A 24,036-nucleotide genomic window follows, 5' to 3' on the forward strand; every position below is an offset into this window, starting at 1 on the left:
TGGTGTAGTATTTGAGAAAGCAGGTTCTGGACCAAAAGGTTTGGGAGCCACCGGTGTAGTGGGTTAAGAAAGCAAGTTCTAGATCCAAACTGCTTCAGCTCAAACCTACCTGCTGTTTCTTAGTGCATGTGGCCTTGAGCAAATTACTTGCCCTCTCTGCCTCAGTTTCCCCATATGTAAAATGAAGTTAACAGTAACATATTAGTCTTGGCTTATTTGGCAATTATGTCAGGTAGCCATTACCAAACACTTAAGCAGAACCTGGCACACAGTGAGTGCTCTCTATGTGCTGGATCCCTGACCTTGCCCTACGCCTCCCTCGCTTTGGCTGCTTCTGACTTGTATCCTTTTGTTGTAATAAAATTGTAATCATAAATTCGGCGCTTTTCATGAGTTTGGTGAGTCATTCTAGCAAATTACTGAACTTGAGTGAGTAATGGGAAGCCCTGAATTCAGAGCCAGCTGCTCAAGTGAGAGTGTCCCCAGGAACCGTGGCTTGTGCCTGGTGTCCGAAGGCTTCGGCAGACTTGGCAGTCTGAAGGTCTGAGCCCTTAACCTGTGAAGTTCAGCCTAGCTCTGGGTAGTCAGTGTCAGAAATCATCTGTACCTACTTAGCAAATGAAGAAAGTGAGGCCAGAAAGGTAAAGGGCTTGGATCAGAACCAAGTTTCCTAAGTCCCAGACTCCTGTTCTTCCCCTCTGGCAGGGGTTTTCAAACTATTGTCCCTAAAACCTCAAGGGCTCTCAGAATGTTCTACATGAGATTCTCCACCCCTGTGACTACCAAAGCAATCCCACTCAGACTGGTGCCTACAGCTACAAGCTGAAGAAAGGGTACTGCAGTTAAAAGAAATCCCTAGAAACTACTGCTCCAAGCCCCAGTGCTTCTTTTCTCAGTTTTGACTGATAAGTCATTCTCAGATCCTTCACACAAACACTACATTTTGGCTATGATTTCCCCTATCATTACACATTGATTGCAAGTTTTTAAACTAACACCCCCTTTTAAAATTTTTTAAAATCTATTTAATTACATGGAGAAAACAATCCTATAGAATAAAACCATGTTTTTTCTTTTCTTTTTTTCTTCTTCTAATTTCAACTAATTCTGGAGGTATGTTGGAAGAATGGCTTGGCAATCTACTTCTGAAAGATCACAGCCACTGAAAATCCTATGAAGAACAGTTCTACTCTGAAACATATGGGTCGCCGTGAGTCAGAATCAACTCAACAGCAATTGGTTTTCTTTGTTCTATGTAACTATATAGTCATATAGATATATATACAAAAATACACATATACACACACACATACACACGTACAGTTATATAGTTTTATACATTTTTAAGTAATAAAAGTGTCCTATTCATATTTTCATATCTACATTTACATTTGTCAATACAGTCTGAAAAGCCATGGATGAGAGATATGAAATAACCCTTACAGAACATTAGTCCCACCACGCCACTGCACAGATAAAGAACATAAGGTCAGAAAGGATGAGGACCTTGTGTAAAGTCAAACCACACATTTATGACGTCGCCAGGGCCAGCACCAAGCCTGTAAAACCTAGTCCAGTGTTCTTTCAAGGAGTGGTTCAACTGCAACATGGCATTTCTCCTGCTCCTCTCACACGCATACTGACACGCACATACACAGTGACACACAACTTAATAATGATGTGACTTCACTTAGAAAAACAGAATAGCTAGTTTCATCCCTTCAACTACTAAAAAGTATGGGCTTTTCACAGAACGGTTGGAGGCTACAAAGATTCTCCTCACTCATTCAGTCAACAAGCTGGTAAGCCCCTATTGTGTGCCAGATACCATGTTGGGCTTCAAGTACTCAAGGAACAAGACAGACACAGGCACTGGCTCATGAAGATCTGTGTCAAGTGGAATTCTATCAATCTACTCATCCGATTCTACAATATAGAACCAGACTCTTCAATATGATCACTGGACTAGACATCAAATCAAACACTACAAGGCTAGACAAGACACACCCAAGACACTTCTTGAAGAGCCTGCATCAAAATAAAATTTCTAATTACACAAAAACAAAGTAATTTGAGAATAAGTACATATTATCAAATATAAAGTGATCTGATGCAAACTAAACCCCACAGCTTATGAGGCATAAAAATGCTAAGGGAATAAAGAAGGGCCTCCTTTTTAACTCTTAATTAGACTATGGCAGTGGTTGAACTGGTCTCCCTACCTGCTTTTGGTACTCCAAGGCATCCTCCCACTGCTACCACAATTTTTTGTCTAAAATTAGAAGGACTCCATCCACCACTCAGCCCTCTCCCTTTCTCGTGAGGCTATTACAGGCCTTATGTATACTTACCATAGGATAATAATTTGTATAATTGACTGGAAGCCTTAGGGGGCAAGGACCATATCTTATTCATCATCCTAACTCAGTGAATACTTTGTGACTAAATGAATGGGACGGAAACCCTGGTGGCATAGTGGTTAAGTGCTACGGCTGCTAGCCAAAGCGTCCGCAGTTCAAATCCCCCAGCTGCTCCTTAGAAACTCTATGGGGCAGTTCTACTCTGTCCAATACAGTGGCTATGAGTTGAAATCGGCTCGACGGCACTGGGTTTGGTTTTTTTTAAATGAATGGGACAGACACTCACGGTTTATGGTATTTGCTCGGCTGGGACCCTGAGAGGCATGGCTGAGGTCAGTAATGCAGTTAGCCCATCCTGCAGCTTGGAGTCCTATTGATGGTAGCCTTAATTAAATACCACATGAGACAAAATGAAAGATTTGGCCCCAATCAAATTAATTAGAGTGGATGATGGAGTGGCATACTTAAAGGAAAATTCACTAGAAGCCAAGACAGTGTAGAAACTTAGTGTAAATACTGTTGGGAGGCAGTGGTGTTTCTACATGTCTTGTGACAGTTTTTGTCTCAACCTATCTTTTAAAGGATGTTTGCACAGCAAACTTCCTCAGAGCTAGACATGATAACTCCCACCTGGTTAGCGGCAGATTTGTCTTCTGACCAGGATAATAAAGATATTGTCTCTCTTGGGGGCAAAAGTTAGACAAGTTTGCCAGCAGCCCCCTTAAAGACTGGGAGTTTTCTAAGCTCAGGGTTCCTCGGCTGTGACACAAACCAGTTGTGTGTTAGTGTCCATCCATAATTCGCATCGCCTCTGTGGGACTTGAGAGCCAAGGTGAACGGAAGGAAACACAAAAGTCAGCTGTGCCATGAGTAACAAAGTCCTTTGTCTCTGACCCGGGAATCTCATGTTTTTTAGTGTCCATCCATAATTCGCATCGCCTCTGTGGGACTTGAGAGCCAAGGGGAACGGAAGGAAACACAAAGTCAGCTGTGCCATGAGTAACAAAGTCCTTTGTCTCTGACCCGGGAATCTCATGTTTTTGCCAGCATCTACAAAACTATGGCAGGCTAACTTCTCCAAACTTTCACAGCTGCTGACAGTGATTTGTACCCCAAAGGTCATTCTGCTTTAGGATACAGATTCTTCATACTAGAATGCTTCATTCCAGTAAAACTAATATTTAATACTAAGAAACAGAAATGATGGCTCACTGAAATGAACAAGATGAAGAAAGAGACATATCTCTGGAAGCCTGATTAATGGACAGAGTAGAATAATATAATAATATTAAACAAGCTCATAGAACTAAAGGAAAACACAAACTGAGACAAATTAGGAAACCATAAACCATAAAAAGAAACCAATCAGAAATATTGGACTGAAAGAGATAATAACTGAAATGAGAAACTCAACGGAAGATTTGAATAACAGAGTTGAACAGGCAGAAGAAAGATCAGTGAAAAAGAGATAAAGCAATCAACATATTAAAGGCTGAAGAACAAAAAGGGAGAAGGATCAACAACACAGCACAGTTTAATGAGACTATGGGACAACATCAAACGAACCAACACAGACATCATGGGGATACCAGAAAGAGGGAGAAAGGGACAGAAAAATTTTTTGAAAAAAAAATGGCAGGAAACTTTCCAAGTCTGATAAAGGATATACAACTAGACATGCAAGAAGCTCAACAAATTCCACATAGGATAAATACAAACAAATACACACTGAGACATTCCACAATCAGGCTCTCGGAAAATTAATGACAAGGAGAAAATTTTGAAAGCGCTGAGAGACGAGCAAAAGGTGACATATGAAGGAGCCCCAATAAGACTAAATGCTGATTTTTCCGCAGAAACCTCGGACGCCAGAAGGCAATGGAGTGAGATTCTTCAAGTGCTGAAGGAAAAGGACAGTCAGCCAAAAATAATATACCCAGTAAAGCTGTCCTTCAAGGACGATGCTGAATTTAAACATTCAAAAACACTGCAAGAATGCATTTCCACAAGACCACCCCTACAAGAAATACTAAAGGAGTCCTCCAGACAGGAAAGAAAGAACACTAAAAAGAAACTTGAAGCCATGTATACAAAAGTCTTCAGTAAAGGAAACTGCATACATAAAATGAAGGGCAAATCTGAAGGTATTTTCACTTGATAACTATAATGGTTATGTCTTTTCTACTTTACAATGACAAACACATTTAAAGAAATAAGTATAAATTTGTGTTACAGGTCACGAGATGTATAAAGATGTACTTGAAATATCAACAACACAATAAGGGGGAAAAGAACTGAAGGGGTACAGAATTTTTGTATCTTACTGAAGATTAGTTAGTATCAATTTAACCCAAATTGCTATAAAAGATTACCATGCTATACTCATGGTAATCACAGAGAGAAAATCTAAAAACGCACACATACAAATGAAACGAAGTGAATCAAAACAGCTCACATCAAAAAAGCCCCAAGGCATTATGGTTGCCTTAGTCATCTAGTGCTGCCATAACAGAAATACCACAAGTGGATGGCTTTAAAAAAGAGACGTTTATATTCTCACAGTCTAGTAGGTTACAAGTCCAAATTCAGGCTGTTGGCTCCAGGCGAAGGCTTTCTCTGTGGGTTCTGGTGGAAGATCCTTGCCCTCAATCTTCCTGTGGTCGAGGAGCTTCTCAGGCTTAGGGACCCCGTGTCCAAAGGACATACACTGCTCCTGGTGCTGCTTTCTTGGTGGTATGAGGTCCCCAACTCTCTGCTTGCTTCCCTTCCCTTTAATCTCTTCAGAGATAAAAGGTGGTACAGGCCACACCCCAGGGAAACTCCTTTTATGCTGGATCAGGGAGGTGACCTAAGTAAGGGTAGTGTCACAATCCCACCCTAATCCTCTTAACATAAAATTAAAATCACAAAATGGAGGACAGCTACAGAATACTGGGAATCATGGCCTAACCAAGTTGATACACACATTTGGGCGGGGGGGGGGGGGACATAATTCCATCCATGACAATGGGTAAAAAAGGACAAAGAAGACATACATCAAACAAATAACAAGATGCCAGAAGTAAGTCCTTCCTTGTTGGAAACTAAAGTGAATGTAAATGAACTAAATGCTCCAATCAAAAGGCAGAAAATGGCAGAGTAGATAAAAAAATATGATCCATCTATATGCCGCCTATAAAAGACACATCATCTGAGGCCCAAAGACAGAAACAGACTGAAAGTGAAAGGATGGAAAAACATACTCCATGCAAGTAATAATCAAAGGAGTGGGGGCTGTGATCTTAAATATCAGACAAAATAGACTTTAAGTCAAAATCAGTTATATGAGGCAAACAAGGACATTGTATAATGATAAAAGAATCAGTCCATCAACAAGATATAATGATTACAAGTATATATGCAGCTAATATAGTTTAAAAAAAAAAAAACACTGCCATCGAGTCAATTCCAACTCATAGCAACCCCACAGGGTTTCCAAGGCTGTAAATCTCTTCGGAAGCAGACTGCCACATCTTCCTCCCTTGGAGCAGCTGCTGGTGGTTTCAAACCACTGACCTTTCAGTTAGCAATTGATCACTTCACCCAACGTGCCACCAGGGCCCATGACACCCAAAGATAAAAAGAAAAACACTGAAAAAATCTAAAGAAGTAGTCGGTTCTACAGTAATAGTGAGAAACTTCCATACACCACTCTAAATAACGGACAGGATATCTAGGGAGAAGATCTGTAAGGAAACAGAAGACCTGAATGACACAACAAAGAAACTAGACCTAACAGACATATATATATAGAAAGCTCCACACAAAGGCGCTGTCTTAGGCTGGGTTCTCTAGAGAAGTAAAACCAGTGAAGTGTATATATAAATAGATAAGAGAATTAACACAAGGAAATGGCTCATGCAGTTGTAGAGGGTGGCAAATCTCAAGTCTGTGGGTCAGTCATCAGGCTGGAAGCTACTCCTGATTTGCGTAGCTACGGGGGCTGTCGAACCCAAGATTGGCAGGCAATATGACAGGCTGCTGGCTCAAGTCCCAAAAACTGGAAGTCAGATGATGAAGAGTCAGATGCAGGATCCAGAGCAAGCAAGCAAGCTTTGTTAGAGCATCCATATCAATACTGACTACAAGCCACCTCCTTGAGGAAACTCCCCTTACAACTGATTGGCTGATCACATCAGACCACATCATGGAGGATGACTACATCATTACATAACTGCCAAACTGCTGAGAACCATGGCCCAGCTAAGTTGACACACAAACTTAACCATCTCAGGCACTATATATACTTTCTTCCCCAGTACACATGGTTCAGTCAGTCTCCAGAATATATGACATGTTACTTCACAAAATAAGCCTCAATAAATCTAAGAACATTGAAATAACACAAAGGATTTTCTGATCACAATGATATGAAACTAGAAATTAACAAACAGAAAGAAAACTGGAAAATACACAAACAGAGGGAAATTAAAGAACACACTATTAACTAACCAATGGGTCAAGGAAGAAATCAACAGGGAAATCAGAAAATACTTAGACAAATGAAAATGGAAGAACAACATATTAAGCAGTGCACAGTGGGCAATTTAATACCTGTATTAAAAAAAGGAAGTCACTAATCAAAAATCTAACCAAAAAAACTTGAAGAGCTAGAAAAAGAACAAACTAAACTCAAACCAACCAAAAGGTAGGCTATAACAAAGACCAGAGATGAGTGAAACGGAGAATAGAAAAACAATAAAAGCAAAAGTGGGTTTTTTCAAGGACTGACAAAATCAACAAGTCTTTAGCTAGACTGACAAAAAGAGGAATACTCAGGTACCAAAAGTCAGAAACTAAAATGAAGCCATAATAGCGGACCTTAATGAAATAAAAATGCTTAGAGAATACTATGAACAACTGCTTGCCAACAATTTTAATAACTTATTTGAAACAGACAAATTCCTAGAGACACACAAACCTCCTACACTAACTCAAGAAGAAACAGAAGACCTGAAAACACCTGTAACGAGGGAAGAGATGGAAGAAGTAATCAAAAAACTCCCAATAAAAGAAGTCCAGGACCGGGCAGTTTCACTGGGAAATTCTACCAAACATTTACAGAAGAAGTGAGGACAATGCTTCTTAAACTTTGCCAAAAAATAGAAGAGGAGGGAATTCTCCCCAAGTCATTCTATGAGGCTAGCATTACCCTGAAGCCAAAGTCAGACAAAGACACCACAAGAAGGCTACAGACCAATATCCCTGGTGAATATGAATGTAAAAATCCTCAACAAACCAAACACAGAAGAATATTGAAAGCATTATACACCATGATAAAGTAGGATTTATCCCAGGAGTGCAAGGGTAGCTCAACATAAGAAAATCAATGTAATAAATATGCCATATTAAAAGAACAAAGGAACCACACGATCATCTCAACTGATGCAGAGAAGGTTTTTGAAAAAAATCCAACACCCTTTCATGACAAAAGCACTCAAGAAGATAGGGAAAAAAAAAAATCCTCAATTTAATAAAGGGCATTTATGAAAAATCTACAGCTAACATCATAATGGAGAAAGACTGGTACAGTTTTTGCCTTAAGATCAGGAATAAGACAAGAGTACTCAACTCTCTCCATTGCCATTCAATATTGTACTGGAAGTTCTAGCCAGAGCAATTCGGCAGGAAAATGAAATAAAAGACACCCGTATCGGGAAGGAAGAAGTGAAACTATTCCTCTTTGCTGATGACGTGATCTTACATATAGAAGACCCCAAAGAACCCACAAGAAAGCTATCAGAACTAATACATGAATTCAGCCAAGTGGCAGGATACAAGGTAAACACACAAAGATTAGTAGGACTTCTTTATATCAGCAACAAGCAATCTGGAAAGGAAACTAAGGAGACAATTCCATTTGCAATAACATCTAAAAGAACAAAATACCAAAGAATTAACCTGAGAGGTAAAAGACCTGTACTCAGAAAACTATAAAACATTAGCGACAGAAACTAAAGATGACGTAAACAAGTGGAAGGACACTCTATGCTCAGGGACAGGAAGACTTAATCGGGTCAAGATGCCAATACTACGGGAAAGCAATCTATAAATTCAGCACAGCCTCCATCAAGATTCCAACAGCGTTCTTTGCAGGACTGGAAAAGTCAGTCCTCAGATTTACATGGAACTGCAACGGGCCCTGACCTGCCAGAGCAATCTTGAAAAAGAACAGAGTAGGAGGACTCTCAATTCCTGATCTCAAAGCCTAAAGTTACAGTAATCAAAACAATCTCGTACCGGCATTAAGGACAGACATATAGACTAATGTGAATAACATTGAGAGTCCAGAGCTAAGTTCGTGCACCTGTGGTCAGTTAATCTTCAATAAGGGTGCTAAATCCATCCAATAGGGAAAGAACAGCCTCTTTAATAAACGGTGCTAAGAAAACAGGATTTCCACACGCAAAAGACTGAAGTTAAACACATACGTACATACATACGTATCCATTGCCATCCAGGCGAATCAAACTCACAGTGACCCTACAGAACAAAGTAGAACTGACCCACAGGCCTTCCAAGGCTGTAATCTTTACAGGAGATTGCCACGTGTTTCTCCTGCAAAGTGGCTGGTGGGTTCAAACCACCGAATTTTCAGTTAGGAGCTAAGCACTTTTACCAAGGCGCCACTAGGGCTCTTTGTTACATTCATACTCACATCAAATACAAAAACTAACTAAAAACAGACTGTGATCATTAAGTTGTATGTCAACCTGGCTGAGCCACGATTCTCAGTGGTTTGGCAGTTATGATGTAGTTTGGCAGTCATATGATAATATGATCACTTCTGTGATGAGATCTGCTGCGGGGAGCCAATCAGCTGAAAAACAGTTTCCTTGGGGATGTGGCCTGCATCAAATTTAATCGAACTCTCTGGCAAGGATCACAGGCTTTTGCTTGCTCTGGATCCTGCAGCTGGCTCCTGTTTGTCTGACCTCCAGTTCTTGGGATCTGAGCTAGCAGCTTACCTGTGGTCTTGCCTGCCAATCCTGGGATTTGTTGATCTTCACAGCCTGTGAGCAAGAGCCCTGCTATCTGACCTGCCAATCGTGGGTTCGCCGTTCCCTGTGGCTACATGAATCAGGAGAAGCCTCCAGACTGACCTATGGATTTGGAGTGTTCCAGCCTCTACAACTGTGTGAGTCATTTCCTTGATATAAATCTCTTTATATATTTTTAGGCTCTACTGGTTTTGCTTCACTGGAGAACCCAGCCCAAGACATTTGGTACTAAGAGTGTTTCTGGAGAAACAAAATTGAAAGGACGAGTTTTCTAACTTGGTTCTCAAGTCTGGTTAGTCTTAAAAATGTTTATGACTCTGCTACCAGCAATAAAGAGGGCACTGCTAATCCATGGTGTAAGGTGGCAATTCAAATACATAAAACATCGCCACCAATAGAACAGGTGTTGGTGAAAGGCAAGGCTCTGGGTAATCAGAGGTGTGATACCTTTCTACGATTTTGTCAAAATGAGAAGTATAAGGAAGCTGGTTGGTTGGTCCTACTTTTGCAAGACAAACTGGTGAAAGAAAGAGATGAGCTCAGGGCTTCAGCCACACAAATGACCACAAAGTTTCCACTTGTGCCTTGAAAGAAAGCCTTATTTCTTTAGTAACAGAGCTGATATTGCCAAAACCAAACCCAAAGTCTTATTGTAAAAGTTTCTGAATTATAACACCAACTCAACTGCCAAACTCGAGAAGTGTCTGAAGTTAAAGCGAGGGCACTGGTGGAAGAAATGGGATCCTGAAACTTGGGAAGGTGACATATGGGCAGATAATCAGGAAGCTGGGGATATGAGCCCCTAAGTTGCACTGAATCACTCCTGCTGACAGACCAAGCCCTCTCACACCCATCTGAAGAGATTACCCCATGTTTGCCTGCTAAACCACCCTTCCCTGTAAAACCATTAGCCCCTCCAGTCCCATCTAATGAGATTAACCCAGCTGCATCTAAACAGCCTTTGTCTGAGTCATTGTCTGGGGCACGGTCTGAGGCTGATGCTTTACAAGACAATCCTGAATGTTCTCAAAACACTTCCCCACTACTGATTTTGGCTTCTAGACCTATAACTAGACTTAAATCCCAGCAAGCCTCAAAAGGTGAAGTACAAAGCGTGACCCAGGAGGAGGTATGGTACACTCCAGAAGAACTGGTTGACTTTTCTAATACGTACAAACAGAAACCTGGGAATATGGGTGGGAATGGCTGCTATGGATGTGGGACAACAGTGCAAGGAACATACAGATGGATTGGTCTGAGTTTATTCATATGGCCCTACTAAGCACAGATTCTTCATTCCATGTTTCAGCTCGAGAGGTTAGGAAAGGATCTAATAGTTTATTTGGTTGGGTTGTAGAAGCATGGATTACAAGAGGGCCTACACTAAATCAAGTTGAGTACCAGGCCCGCTTTGGTATACTGTAAAAGAAGGTATCCAAAGGCCGAGGGAAATTGGCATGCTAAAGTGGATTTATCAGGTTAGACCCACAGATCCACACATGGAGTGCACAGAGGACACACCTTTTACCACAACTGTGGGGAACGAATTTGTGAAGGGAGCACCAACATCCTTGAAAACTAGTGTGATTGCTATTTTATGTAAATCAGATTTGACAGTGGGAACTGCCCTAACTGAATTAAGACACCTAACTACAATGGGGTTGACTGGACACGTGGTGGTAGAGGTCAAGTGGCCGCATTCAATCGACAAATACAAGGTGGGCATTGTTACTGTAAGGGACAGAGGAGTCAAAGCAGTAATAGAATAGTCTGACTTGTATGGCCTTATGGCATTGGCTACTTAGTCAGGGCGTCTGTAGGAGCGAAACAGAGAAGAAATCTACTAAATATTTACTTGGTCTGTACAAGCAGATGGATTCTAGGTCAAGTAAACAGCAGTCATTCAATAACTTGACTCGCCAGAATAGACAGTCACGGCCCCTCAGTCAATTTCCAGACTTGAGTGAGTTTAAAGACCTACAACTCCTTGAATGAACGGGAGGCTGGGTCACCTAGAGGATGGACTGCAATATACTGCCAAAAACTTATACTGTTACTTTCTCCTAGCCTTCCCCAAAGGGATTTACGGTCTTTATGAGAGTGACTGTTCGCTGGGGAAGAGGAAATAATCGGACTTTCCTGGGATTACTGGACACTGGCTCTGAACTGACACTAATTCCAGGAGACCCAAAATGTCACTATGGCCCACCAGCCAGAGTGGGGGCATATGGAGGTCAGGTTATTAATGGAGTCTTACCTCATGTTCATCTCACGGTAGGTCCAGTGGGTCCTTGAACCCATCCTGTAGTGATTTCCCCAGTTCTAGAATGCATAATTGGAATACACGCACTCAGCAACTGGCAGAACCCCCATGCTGGAAGCCTGACAAATGGAGTAAGGGCTATTACGGTAGGAAAAGCCAAATGAAAGCCATAAAAACTACCCCTACCGAGGAAAATAGGAAACCAAAAGCAATACCGCATTCCTGGAGGGATTGCAGAGATAACTGCCACCATCAAGGACCTGAAGGAGGCAGGGGTGGTGATTTCCACCAAAACCCCATTCAACCTTCCTATTTGTACTGTGCAAAAAAACAGAAGGATCTTGGAGAATGACACTGGATCATCAAAAACTTAACCAGGTGGTGACTCCAGCTGCAGCTTCTGTTCCAGATGTGGCTGCATTGCTTGAGCACATTAATCCATCTTCTGGTCCTGGTGTACAGCTGTTGATCTGGCTAATGCCATTTTCTCCATACTTGTTTTGAAGGACCACCTCAAGCAGTCTGCCTTCCACTGGCAAGGCCAGCAACACACCTTTGGTTGCCTATCGCAGGGCCACCTCAACTCTCCAGCCCTGGGTCATAATTTAGTCCTCCAGAACCTCAATCGCCTTTCCCTTCCACAAGACGTCACATGGTCCATTACATTGATGATATAATGCTGATTGGACCTAGTAAGGAAGAGGTGTCAATGACTCTGGACTTATTGGTAAAATATTTACGTGCTAGAGGGTGGGAAATTAATCCCACAAAAACTTAGGTGCCTTCCACCTCAGTGAAATTGCTAGGGGTCAAGTGGTGTGGGGCATGTCGAGATATTCCTTCTAAGGTGAAGGACAAGTTATTGCATCTGGCTCCTCCCACAACTATAAACGAGACATTACACCTAGTGGGTCTCTTCGGATTTTGGAGGCAATATATTCCTTATTTGGGTGTGCCACTCCAGCCTATTTATCAAGTGACTTGAAAAGCTGCTGGTTTTGAGTGAGGCCCAAGAGAAGGCTCTGCAACAGGTTCAGGCTGCTGTGCAAGCTGTTCTACCACTTGGGCCAAATGATCTGTCTGATCCAATGGTGCTTGAAGTGTTAACGACAAATAGAGATGCTGTTTGGAGTCTATACCAAAACAAACAAACCAGATGCCGTTGAGTCAATTCCAGCTCATAGCAACCCTACAGGGCCAAGCAGAACTGCCTCATAGAGTTTCCAATGAGTGCCTGGTGGATTCAAACTGCCGACCTTTTGGTTAGCAGCTGTAGGGCAGGCCCCTATTGGTGAATCACAGCACAGACCCTTAGGAGTTTGGAGCAAAGCCCCGACATCCTCTGCAGATAACTACTCTCCTTTTGAGATACAGCTTTTGGCTTGTTACTACTGGACCTCAGTAGAGACTGGTCACTTAACCATGGGTCATCAAGTCACCATGCAGGCTAAGGGAGCTGCCCATCTGGAACTGGGTGTTGTCTAACCCAGGAGTCATAAAGTTAGACATGTACAACAGCAACCCATCATTAAACAGAAATGGTATACACAAGATCAGGTCTGACCAGGGTCTGAAGGTACAAGTAAGTTGCATGAGGAAGTGGCCCAAATGCCCATGATCTTCACTCCTTTCACATTACCTTCCATCTCCCAGTCTGTACCTATGGTCTCATGAGGACTTCCTTATGATCAAATGACTGAGGAAAAAAACTCATGCCTGGTCTACAGATGGTTCTGCACGATATGCAGGTACTACTCGAAAGTGGACAGCGCCAGCACTACAGCCCCTTGCTGGGACCTCCTTGAAAGACAGTGGTGAAGGTAAATCCCCCCAATGGGCAGAACTTTGGATAGTGCACCTGGCTTTTCACTTTGCTTGGAAGGAGAAATGGCCAGATGTGTGACTGTATACTGACTCATGGGCTGTCGCTAATGATTTGGCTGGATGATCAGAGACTTGGAAGGAACATGTTTGGAAAATTGGAGACAAGGAGGTATGAGGAAGAGGTATTTGGACAGACCTCTCTAAATGGGCCAAAGAAGTGAAGATATTTGTGTCCCATGTAATGCTTACCAAAGGGTGACCTCAGCAGAGGAGAATTTTAATAATCAAGTAGATAGGATGACCACTCTGTGGAAACCAGTCATCCTCTTTCCCCAGTCACTCCCATCGCTCCCTCATGAGCTCATAAGCAAAGTGGTCATGGTAGTAGAAAAAAAAAACCCGTCACCGTTGAGCCAGACATGGACATTATGCATTTGCTCAGGAACATGGACATCCACTCACCAAAGCTGACTTGCCTACAGCCACTGCTGAGTGCCCAATCTATCAGCAGCAAAGACCAACACTGAGACCCCGATATGGCGTCATGCCTCGAGGTGATCAGACAGCAACTTGATGGCAGGTTCTACTTCCATCACGGAAAGGGCAGCATTTTGTTCTTACTGGAACAGACACTTACTTTGGATATGGATCTGCCTTCCCTGCACACGATGCTTCCGCCAAAACTACCATCCGTGGATTTATAGACTGCCTTGTCCACCATCACGGTATCCTACACAGCATCACCTTGGATCAAGGACCCCCTTCACAGTAAATGAAGTGCAGCAACAGGCCCATGCTCGTGGGATTCATTGGTCTTACTATGTTCCCCATCATCCTGAAGCTGCTGGCTTGATAGAACGATGGGACGGTCTTCTGAAGATGTAATTATGGCACCAGCTAGGTGGCCATACCTTGCAGGGTTGGGGCAATGCTCTCCAGGAGGTTGTATATGCTCTAAACCAGCATCCAATATATGGTACTATTTCTCCCATAGCCAAGATCCACGGGTCTGGGAATCAAGGGGTAAAAATGGGAGTAGCACCACTCACTATTACCCCTAGTGACGCACTCACAAAATTTTTGATTCCTGTCCCCTCAACCCTATGCTCTGTGGGTCTAGAGGTCTTAGTTTCCAAGGGAGGAATGGTCCCATCTGGAGACACATCACTAATTTCATTGAACTGGAAGTTAAAAATGCCACGTGGCGACTTTGGGCTCCTTATGCCTCTGGACCAACAGGAAAAGAAGGGAGTTACCATACTGGCTGGTGTGACTGATCCAGATTACCAAGAAGAAATCAAATTGAAATCACATAATGGAGGTAAAGAAGAGTATGTCCGGAGTATTACTACCATGCCCTGTGATTACGTAAATTGAAAACTACAGCAACCCAATTCCGATGTAATTATTAATGGCCCAGACCCTTCCAGAATGAAGGTCTGGGTTACCCCACCAGACGAAGAACCACGACCAGCTAAGGTGCTTGCCGAGGACAAAGGGAATACAGAAAGGCTGGTGGTTCTAAATACCAGTTACAACCACATGACCAGTTGCAGAAACAAGGACTGTAATTGTTACGAGTATTTCTGCCTTGTACGTGCACATCAGATGCTTTTGTTTTCTTCACTTATATAATATAAGATGTTGTCATGGATTGAATTATCCCCCAAAAAATGTGTGTATCAGTTTGGCTGGGCCATGAATCCTTGTATTACCTGATTTTCCTATTTATGTTGTAAATCCTGCCTCTATGATGTTAATGAGGGAAGATGGGCAGCAGTTGTGTTAGTGAGGCAGGACTCATCTACAAGATTGGATTGCGTCTCGAGGCAATTTCTTGAGATATAACACAGAGAAGTGAGCAGAGACAGGAGGATCTCATATCACCAAGAAAGCAGCATCGGAGCAGAGCACATCCTTTGGACCCAGGTCTCTGTGCCTGAGGAGCTCCTCACAGGGGAAGATTGATGACAAGGACCTTCCTCCAGAGCCGACAGAGACAGAAAGCCTTCCCCTGGAGCTGACATCCTGAATTTAGACTTCTAGCCTACTAGACTGTGAGAAAATAAATTTCTCCTTGTTAAAGCCATCCACTTGTGGTATTTCTGTTAAAGTAGCACTAGATGACTGAGACAGATGTAAACAGGACTAGTACATTTTCGGTTGTATGCATATTAGTTGTATCATTTTAGATGCAAGTATGACTTCATAGTTGTCTTTATTCAGGGATTATGTACAGTTTAAAAAAATGTGTATAGATGTTAAGTCGACCAGGGATGGACTGCTTGTCAACTTGGCTGGGCCATGATTCTCAGTGGTTTGGCAGTTATGGTGTAGCCTGGCAATCATATGATTATGTGATCACTTTCACGATGAGGTTTGATATAATGTGATCACCTCCATGATGGGACCTGCTGTGAGTAGCCAATCAGTTGAAAGGGAGTTTCCTTGGGCCTGTGGCCTGTGCCGAATATAACTGGACTCTCTGGCAAGGCTCGCAGACTTATGATCGCGACTTAGGATCCTGCAGCTGGCTCCTGTTCATCTGACCTACGGTTCTTGGGACTTGAGCTAGCAGCTTACCTATGCTCTTGCCTGCCAATCTAGGATTCGTCGGTCTTCACGGCCTATAATCAAGAGCCCTGCTGTCTGACCTGCCGATCTTGGGTTCGCCAGCCCCTGTGGCTACGTGAATCAGGAGAAGCCTCCAGTCTGACCTACAGATTTGGGAGGTTCCAGCCAGAACAACTGCAGGAGCCATTTCCTTGATATAAACCTCTTCATGTATTTATACTTTACTGGTTTTGCTTCGCTAGAGAATCCAGCCTAAGACATGTAGCAAAGACCTAATATACAGCCTAAAACCATAAAATTCTGAGAAAAAAAAACATAGGAGTGAATCTTCAGGACTTAGTTTTTAAGAATGGATTCTTACATACGACACCAAAAGCACAAGCAACAAAAGATAAAATAGACAAACGGGATCGCATCAAAATGAAAAACTTCCGTACCTCAAAGGACTTGACCAACAAAGAGAAGACACAACCTATTAGAATGGGGCAAGATTGTTGGGAACCATATGTCAGCTCAGGGTTTAATATCCAACATACATAAAGAACTCCTACAACTTAACAAGATTAAAAAAAAAAACAACTCAGTTGAAAAATGGGCAAAGGACCTGAACAGACATTTCACCAAAGAAGACATATAAACGGCAACAAACACATCAAAAGATGCTCAATGTCATTCGCCATTAGAGAGATGCAAATCCAAGCCACAATGAGATACCACTTCACTCCCACTAGGATGGCTAAGATTACAAAAACTGAAAATAACAAATGTTGGTGAGGCTACGAAGAAATTGGAACTCTCGTCTGTTGCTGGAAGGAATGCAAAATGCTACAGCCACTCTAGAAAATGTAAATCTAAAGCTACCGTATGATCCAGGAATTCCACCATTTAGTATATACCCAGGAGGTTTGAAAGCAGTGATGCAAACAGATACCATGTACCAGTGTTCGTTGCAGCACTATTCACAATAGCCAAAAGGTGCAAACAACCCAAATGTCCATCAGCAGACGAATGGACAAACAAAATGAGGTACGTACATACAATGGCATATTACTCTGCCATAAAGAGAAATAAAGTCCTAATACTTGCTCTGACATGGATGAACCATGAAAACATCATGCTAAGTCAAATTCGTCAACCACGAAAGGACAAATAGTGTAGGATGACACTAATCCGAATTATCTAGAATAAACCAGTGTACAGAAATCAGAGTTTAATAGTGATTACCAGGGTTAGGAGAGACAGGGTTAGGGAGCAGTTTTTGTTTACGGGGATGGAAAATTTGGCAACAGAAACTGGTGATGATTACCCAACATGATTGATGTAATTGGTTTTATTGAATTGTACATGTGGAAAATGTTGAATTTGGAAATGTTGTGCTCTTTATATCTTCACAACGATTAAAAGAAAAAAAAACTATTTAAGCCACAAACCCCACAAACCCACTGTATCAACTTAGAATGCTACAGAATTTTTCCATTTGACTCAAGGGGATATCAAAATTTTCCTCAAATTTTTCAGCCAAATTTTAATTCATTTTAAAAATGTGCATATGACAAGTTCAAAAATAGGAAATCAGAATGGTGGTTACGTTTGGGAAAAAAGGAAGGGAGGGTGCTGAAGGGATGCCGGTAATGTTCCATTTCTTGCCCTGGGTGGTGATTACAACGTTGTATTCATTTTGTTATAATTCAACATTTGTGTGTTTTCTGTACTTAAGATTTACTCAATGTTTCCACACGTGATATTTTAATAAAAGATCTAGTAAATGGTTATTAACAATACATAATTGTATTAAAATAAAAAATGAATGCACATATGAAAGGAGCAGTAAAACCAAACTTTGGCTGGACACTATAATTTCAAAAACATGTGAAATTCCTGCCGTAGGCAAAAGCATGGCTAGAAGACTACCACCAATGCATGTATGTCATGCAGACAGCTGGCAGGTGTTCCCACTCAAGGTATACACATACTAGAGTTCAGTTAATCAGCTCTGCCTTTTGCTAGCTGTGTGATACCAGGAAAGTTACTTAGCCTCTCTGCCTCTACTTCCTCATCTGTAAAATGGGGATAATAATTGTACCAATCCCAGATGGCAGTTGTAAGGTTAACTGAATTGATATAGGAAAGCTGTGTGTACCTGGCATATAATACATAACATATGACATGTGTGTGATTACTATTATATGTAAAGTATCCATCAGCTCATGCATTAGGAATGAGAAGAGTCTACAGTTCTTTCATGAATACATTTCTTTTATGACTGCTAGAGCATCACCACGCCTGAAATCTGCCATTTGGCATCAGTAGTTTTCACCATTTGATCAGAGTTGGCTACAGACAACACCTGATCACAAAAAGAAACAAACATGACCATGATGAAGAGAAGAGCACACTGACAACTCCATCACCAAAATAATAAATTTAAATTTTATGAAAGGTACAAATATTTCACAAATACATTCTAGAACGTCTTGATCACAACAGAAATGGCATGCCCAAATTTCCCAGATCTGCATATATGCCAATCCGCTATTCTTATTTACCCTTCTGTCCAGATCACCAGCACTACGAACTACTAGTACCTGAAATTAGGACAAGCCTAAAAGAAAGCTGCCATAATTTAAGTACAAGAACGTCGTCATCATCATAAAATAAAACGAGGTAAGGTATGCGAAAGCATCAGTAGCGGGACTAATATAAATTAAAATGGTCGGGTTGGAAGGACCATTTTATGGAGGAAGGAGCAGACTGCATTCTTGGTCAAGGTTCCCTGGAAGTCCACTGACACCTCAGCAGTGCATCCTACAGGCATCATCCAGTATTTTGTATAAGCATCAATTTTGAGAAAGTCATAGTTTTGGAATATAGACATTCAAGGACATATAATACACAGTTTAGGCCCAAATGAGTACATTGGTGAGGAGACAGAACACACACATTTAAAGATAAATAATATTGGTGAGTAGGGTCTGGGGTCTTAAAAGCCTGTGAGCAGCCATCTAAGATACTCCACTGGTCTCACCCCTTCAGGAGCAAGGAAGAATGAAGAAAACTGAAGACACAAGGGAAAGATTAGTCCAAAGAACTAATGGGCCACAACTACCACGGCCTTCACCAGACTGAGTCCAGCACAACTAGATGGTGCCCGGTTACCACCAATGACTGCTCTGACAGGAATCACAATAGAGGGTCCCAGACAGAGCTGGAACAAAATTCTAACTCACAAAAAAAGATCAGACTTACTGGACTGACAGAGACTGGAGAAACCCTGAGAGAATGACTCCTGGACACCGTTTTATCTCAGTAAGGAAGCCACTCCTGAGGTTCGCCCTTCATCCAAAGATTAGACAGGCCCATAAAACAAAATGAGACTAAAGGGGCACACCAGCCCAGGGGCAAAGACTAGAAGTTAAAAGGGGACAGGAAAGCTGGTAATAGGGAAACCAAGGTCCAGAAGGGACAGTGTTGACCTACTGTAGGGTTGTTAACCAATGTCGAAAAAAAATATGTAAAGATGCAGTCTCGCCATCCTTGCTTCTAAGGAGCATTCTGGTTGTGCTTCTTCCAAGACAGATTTGTTCGTTCTTTTGGCAGGCCATGGTACATTCAATATTCTTCGCCAACACAATTCAAAGGTGTCAACTCTTCTTCGGTCTTCCTTATTCACTGTCCAGCTTTCACACGCATATGATGTGATTGAAAATACCATGGCTTGGGTCAGGGGCACCTTAGTCTTCAAGGTGACATCTTTGCTCAACACTTTAAAGAGGTCCTTTGGAGCAGATTTGCCCAACACAATGCATCTTTTGATTTCTTGACTGCTGCTTCCATGGGTGTTGATTGTGGATCCAAGTAAAATGAAATCCTTGACAACTTCAATCTTTTCTCTACTTATCATGATGCTGCTTATTGGTCTAGTTGTGAGGATTTCTGTCTTCTTTATGTTGAGATGAAATCCATACGTAAGGCTGTGGTCTTTGATCTTCATCAGTAAGGGCTTCAAGTCCTCTTCACTTTCAGTAAGCAAGGCTGTGTCATCTGCATAATGCAGATTGTTAATGAGTCTTCCTCCAATCCTGATTCCTTGTTCTTCATATAGTCCAGATTCTTGGATTATTTGCTCAGCATACAAATCAAATAGGTGTGATGAAAGGATGCAACCCTGACGCACACCTTTCCTGACTTCAAAGCACTTAGTATCCCCTTGTTCTGTCTGAACAACTGCCTCTTGATCTTGAACAAACCAGAGTGGACTTTAAAAGTTTGTCTTTATTAGACCTTTTTCATGAAAGAAACAGTCACCTGAGTGCTTGGCTTTTGTACTGAGGGAAAGAAAACGAAGCAGCAGCAGCAGCAGCAGCAGCAGCAGCATTACCAGCCTGAGGCTCTCCCGACCATCAGACGAGGAAACCAGGTCTTTACAGACCTTTGGTATATCACGCCCGGACAAACGAGTACTCACAGTGAGTTGTGTACTGCTAAATCGCCTACTTGTGAGATAACCAGTGAGCAATGCACTTAGTCTGCTAGTGCTCTTCTGTCCCTGCCACCACAGAGGTCACTGAACAGTCATCTGGACTACGAATAATAGAAAAGGTATCTATTTCTCAGAATTGGGGTGGGGGGTGAACCACATCATTTTAAACATGGTTTTCACAGTACATAGTGATACCAATGTGTTTTCAAAGTCTAAGACAAACCCAGGAGTGGGGCGAGGAGCCTCAGGCCTCTATTCCAACAACGTACTTGGTGTGCTTGCAGCACCTGTCAGCCCCTAAAAACAGCTCTGCCTCTTGGCCTCCTGGCTGTAAGGAGCCCCAACTGTTCAGCCACACTAAGCTGTAGTGACCCTCCACCCTGCCCCCCGCCCCGACAGAGTGTCAGCTCCCTGGCAGGAGGGGCCCTATCTTTTTCACGGCTGTATCCCCATTACTTTGAGGGCTTGATATAGTGTGGAAATTGAAATTAACAATTACCTGATCCTGAGCATTCTTGGTTACCCTGGTGGTGTAGTGGTTAAGTGCTACAGCTGCTAACCAAAAGGCTGGCAGTTCAAATCCACCATGCGCTCCCTGGAAACTCTATGGGGGCAGTTCTACTCTGTCCTATAGGGTCGCTATGAGTCGGAATCAACTCGATGGCACTGGGTTTGGTTTTTGTTTTTGAGCATTCTTGAGTATGTACCAAAAAAAAAAAAATCCGTTGCTGTCGATTCCAACTCACAGTGACCCTATAGCAACTAGGGGAAGTTGTTCCATGAACACTGAGTGAAATTATGCACAAATTTCCCAAAGAGTTACTGAGTCTGGCATTGCAGCATCAGAGGAAGCATGCTGGAGTTCCAGTTCCCGCTCCGCCACAAACTTTATGACTTTGGAAAAGTTACTTCACCTTCTGGCACTCTGTTTCTCCACCTTTAAAATGATTAAAAGACCTAAGAACAACACCAGCCACCAGCTCTACGATATTCTAAAATTAAAAAAAAAAAGGAAAGAAAAGAAAAAGTTAAGAGAACCAAAACATTTCTTACTTTTGGGACAAAGAATAATCAATATGAAAAACGTATTCAAATTTCACAAATGCCAAGGAAGGAGCAAAAGGAGAAACATGTGGCCACAACTGTTTCCTACCACAGATTTCCATGGCATCTTTCCCAACAAACCAAAGTCAACAAAGAATAAATGGAAGGGTAAAAGTGAGAAAAACATTTCCATAATGCCTGAAATTCATACTTGTAGCCCAAACTTGTACATGACCGCGCCTGAACCCACCCCACACCCTTCCTCCCTTACTCACTCTCAGCTAAGGACCTCCTGGCCCTACCACCAAATCAACACTCCTGCCTGCACCTGTCCCCAGGTGTCCTGCCTTTCCTCCCATGCCCATGAACAGTCCACAGGAAGCCGTGTCCCTGCTCTGGATTCCAGCCCTTCTCTCCCCAGCACCAACAACTTCTCCATCTCCCCCAGACCAGGGGTTGGCAAGCATTTTCTGTGAAAAGCTGAACAGTAAATATTTTAAGCTTTGCGGACTATACAGGCTGTTACCAGTCAGCTCTGCCTCTGTAAGGTGAAAGCAGCCATCAACAATAGGTAAACAAAGGAATGTGGCTGTATTCCAGGACTGGACTTGGCCCAAGTGCCACAGTTTGCCTATCCCTGTCCTAGATCATTTCATCAGTTTAAAAATATGCTATCTCAATAAACAGCGCCACCAGGCCCAGGATTTATCCTAGATCTCTCTCTTCCTCATTCCTTCCAAACAATTTATCAGCAAGTCCTGGCAGTTGTACCTCTCAAACAGACCTTGCATCAGTCCACTGCTCTCCATCCCCTTGGCCACAGCACTGTCCAAGATGCAGTCATTACTCCCCTGGACAACCCCTAACTGGTCTCCTTGGTTCACTCTGCCCCCACCACTCATTCTCCTTCCATCAGCCAATATGATACTCAAAAAACAGAATTAGAAAATGTCACTCTTCTGCCAAAAACCCTTCCCATCATACTTCAAGTGAAGTCCAAACTCCTCACTGTGGCCTAACAGGGTCTATGTGACCTCCAGTCCCGTCATCCAACACTTTCTCTCCATTCCCCAGCGTCCTTTCTATTCCTCCCTCAAGGGCTTTCCCCTTACTGTCTGCCCCGTCTGAAATATTCTCCCCCAGACTTCTTTCAGGTCTCTGCTCGGAGGCCCTCTTCCTCTCTTTGGACCCCTCACCAGCTCCTCCTTGCCACCACAGCACTGCTCACACCCTTCCCAGCACCTACAACTCCAGTGTGTTTGCTTACTTGCTTACACATCTATCAACCCGTCTGCACACTAGAAGGTGAACATCACGAGAAGAGAGGCCTGTGTATAACACCAGCACAACAGGAACAATAAACGTGTTGAATGAACCACAGATGATATCACGTGGAAACAGCAACTCATGTCCACTGTGGGCAGCCTTCTTGCCTTCCCATGCTAATCCATCTCTCCAATCCACGCTAAATTCCTAGAGTTCGTAACTGTTATTGCCTGCTGTGGCTGGGACCAGGGAAAACACTTGTAGACCTCCACTGATCCAGCAAACATGAAGAGCTGAATTAGAGAGGGGAGACTGTGGCCTGGCACCCCAAGGGCGTCTGATGCTGATCAACAGAAGTGAAGCTCACGGAGAAGTCAGTGACCCCAGGGGACTGCACTTACAATGCCCTGCAACTTATATAATGGATCTCTTTCAGCGTTTCCATCACACATGTGCCCCTTTGGTGAGACTCACTATCAAGTAAACACCCTATTTTTAGTTAGTTTCCAAATTAACAGAACAAGCAACATTTCACACACCTTCCAGTAACTCCTGACCAAAAGAAGGCTGAGTAGTCAGAACAGTAGCCACAGTGTCTCTGCAGCAGCCACTGGCAGGTGCTTTGTTTTTTCCATTACTTTTCCCTTCTGCTCCCTCATACCCGTTTCCACTCCCTCAGAGGCTCCCATTTTCAGCCTGGGAGGATGAAACCGGGTTACGATTGGGGGTATTTTACTGCAACAACACGGCCTATTCACAGGGCAGGCACCATGAAGTACCGCCGTTCTAAGGTTTCAGCGAGAGGAACTAAGATTTTACATCATTCCTGCTGCATTTCCTACAGAGTGCTGGCTTCCAACTCCTCCTTATTGCTGTTCTCTCTGGCTCTTTTGCGGCACCCCTTCATTGGGAAGTCACAAGCTCTAGAGCAGTGAGCCTCAAACTGGCTCCGCCCCCAGAGTTGCTGATTCAGTAGGTCTGGGTGGGGTCCAAGAAGATGCATTTATAACCAGTTCCCAGGCACTGCTACTCTGGGGGCCACACTCTGAGAACCGCTGCTTTTGGGTGACAGAGGTCTGAGCTCCAGTCCCAGCCCAACTTCTCACTAGCTATATCAGAGGCTTAACGCATGTACAATGGTGAGAATGCCGCCAACACCAGAGGGCCACCATGCAATTTGAGGAA

At 42.8% G+C, this 24,036-nt stretch overlaps 1 protein-coding gene across 2 annotated transcripts in view; it reads right to left on the minus strand.

Moving 5' to 3' along the window:
- The window catches only part of SNAP47 (synaptosome associated protein 47), a 154,362-nt gene that overhangs the window by 127,736 nt on the left and 2,590 nt on the right, over positions 1–24,036 (minus strand). The window lies entirely within an intron of this gene.

The sequence above is a fragment of the Elephas maximus genome, chromosome 2 (genome assembly GCF_024166365.1).
Source record: "Elephas maximus indicus isolate mEleMax1 chromosome 2, mEleMax1 primary haplotype, whole genome shotgun sequence".
In the NCBI taxonomy this organism is placed as follows: Eukaryota; Metazoa; Chordata; class Mammalia; order Proboscidea; family Elephantidae; genus Elephas; species Elephas maximus.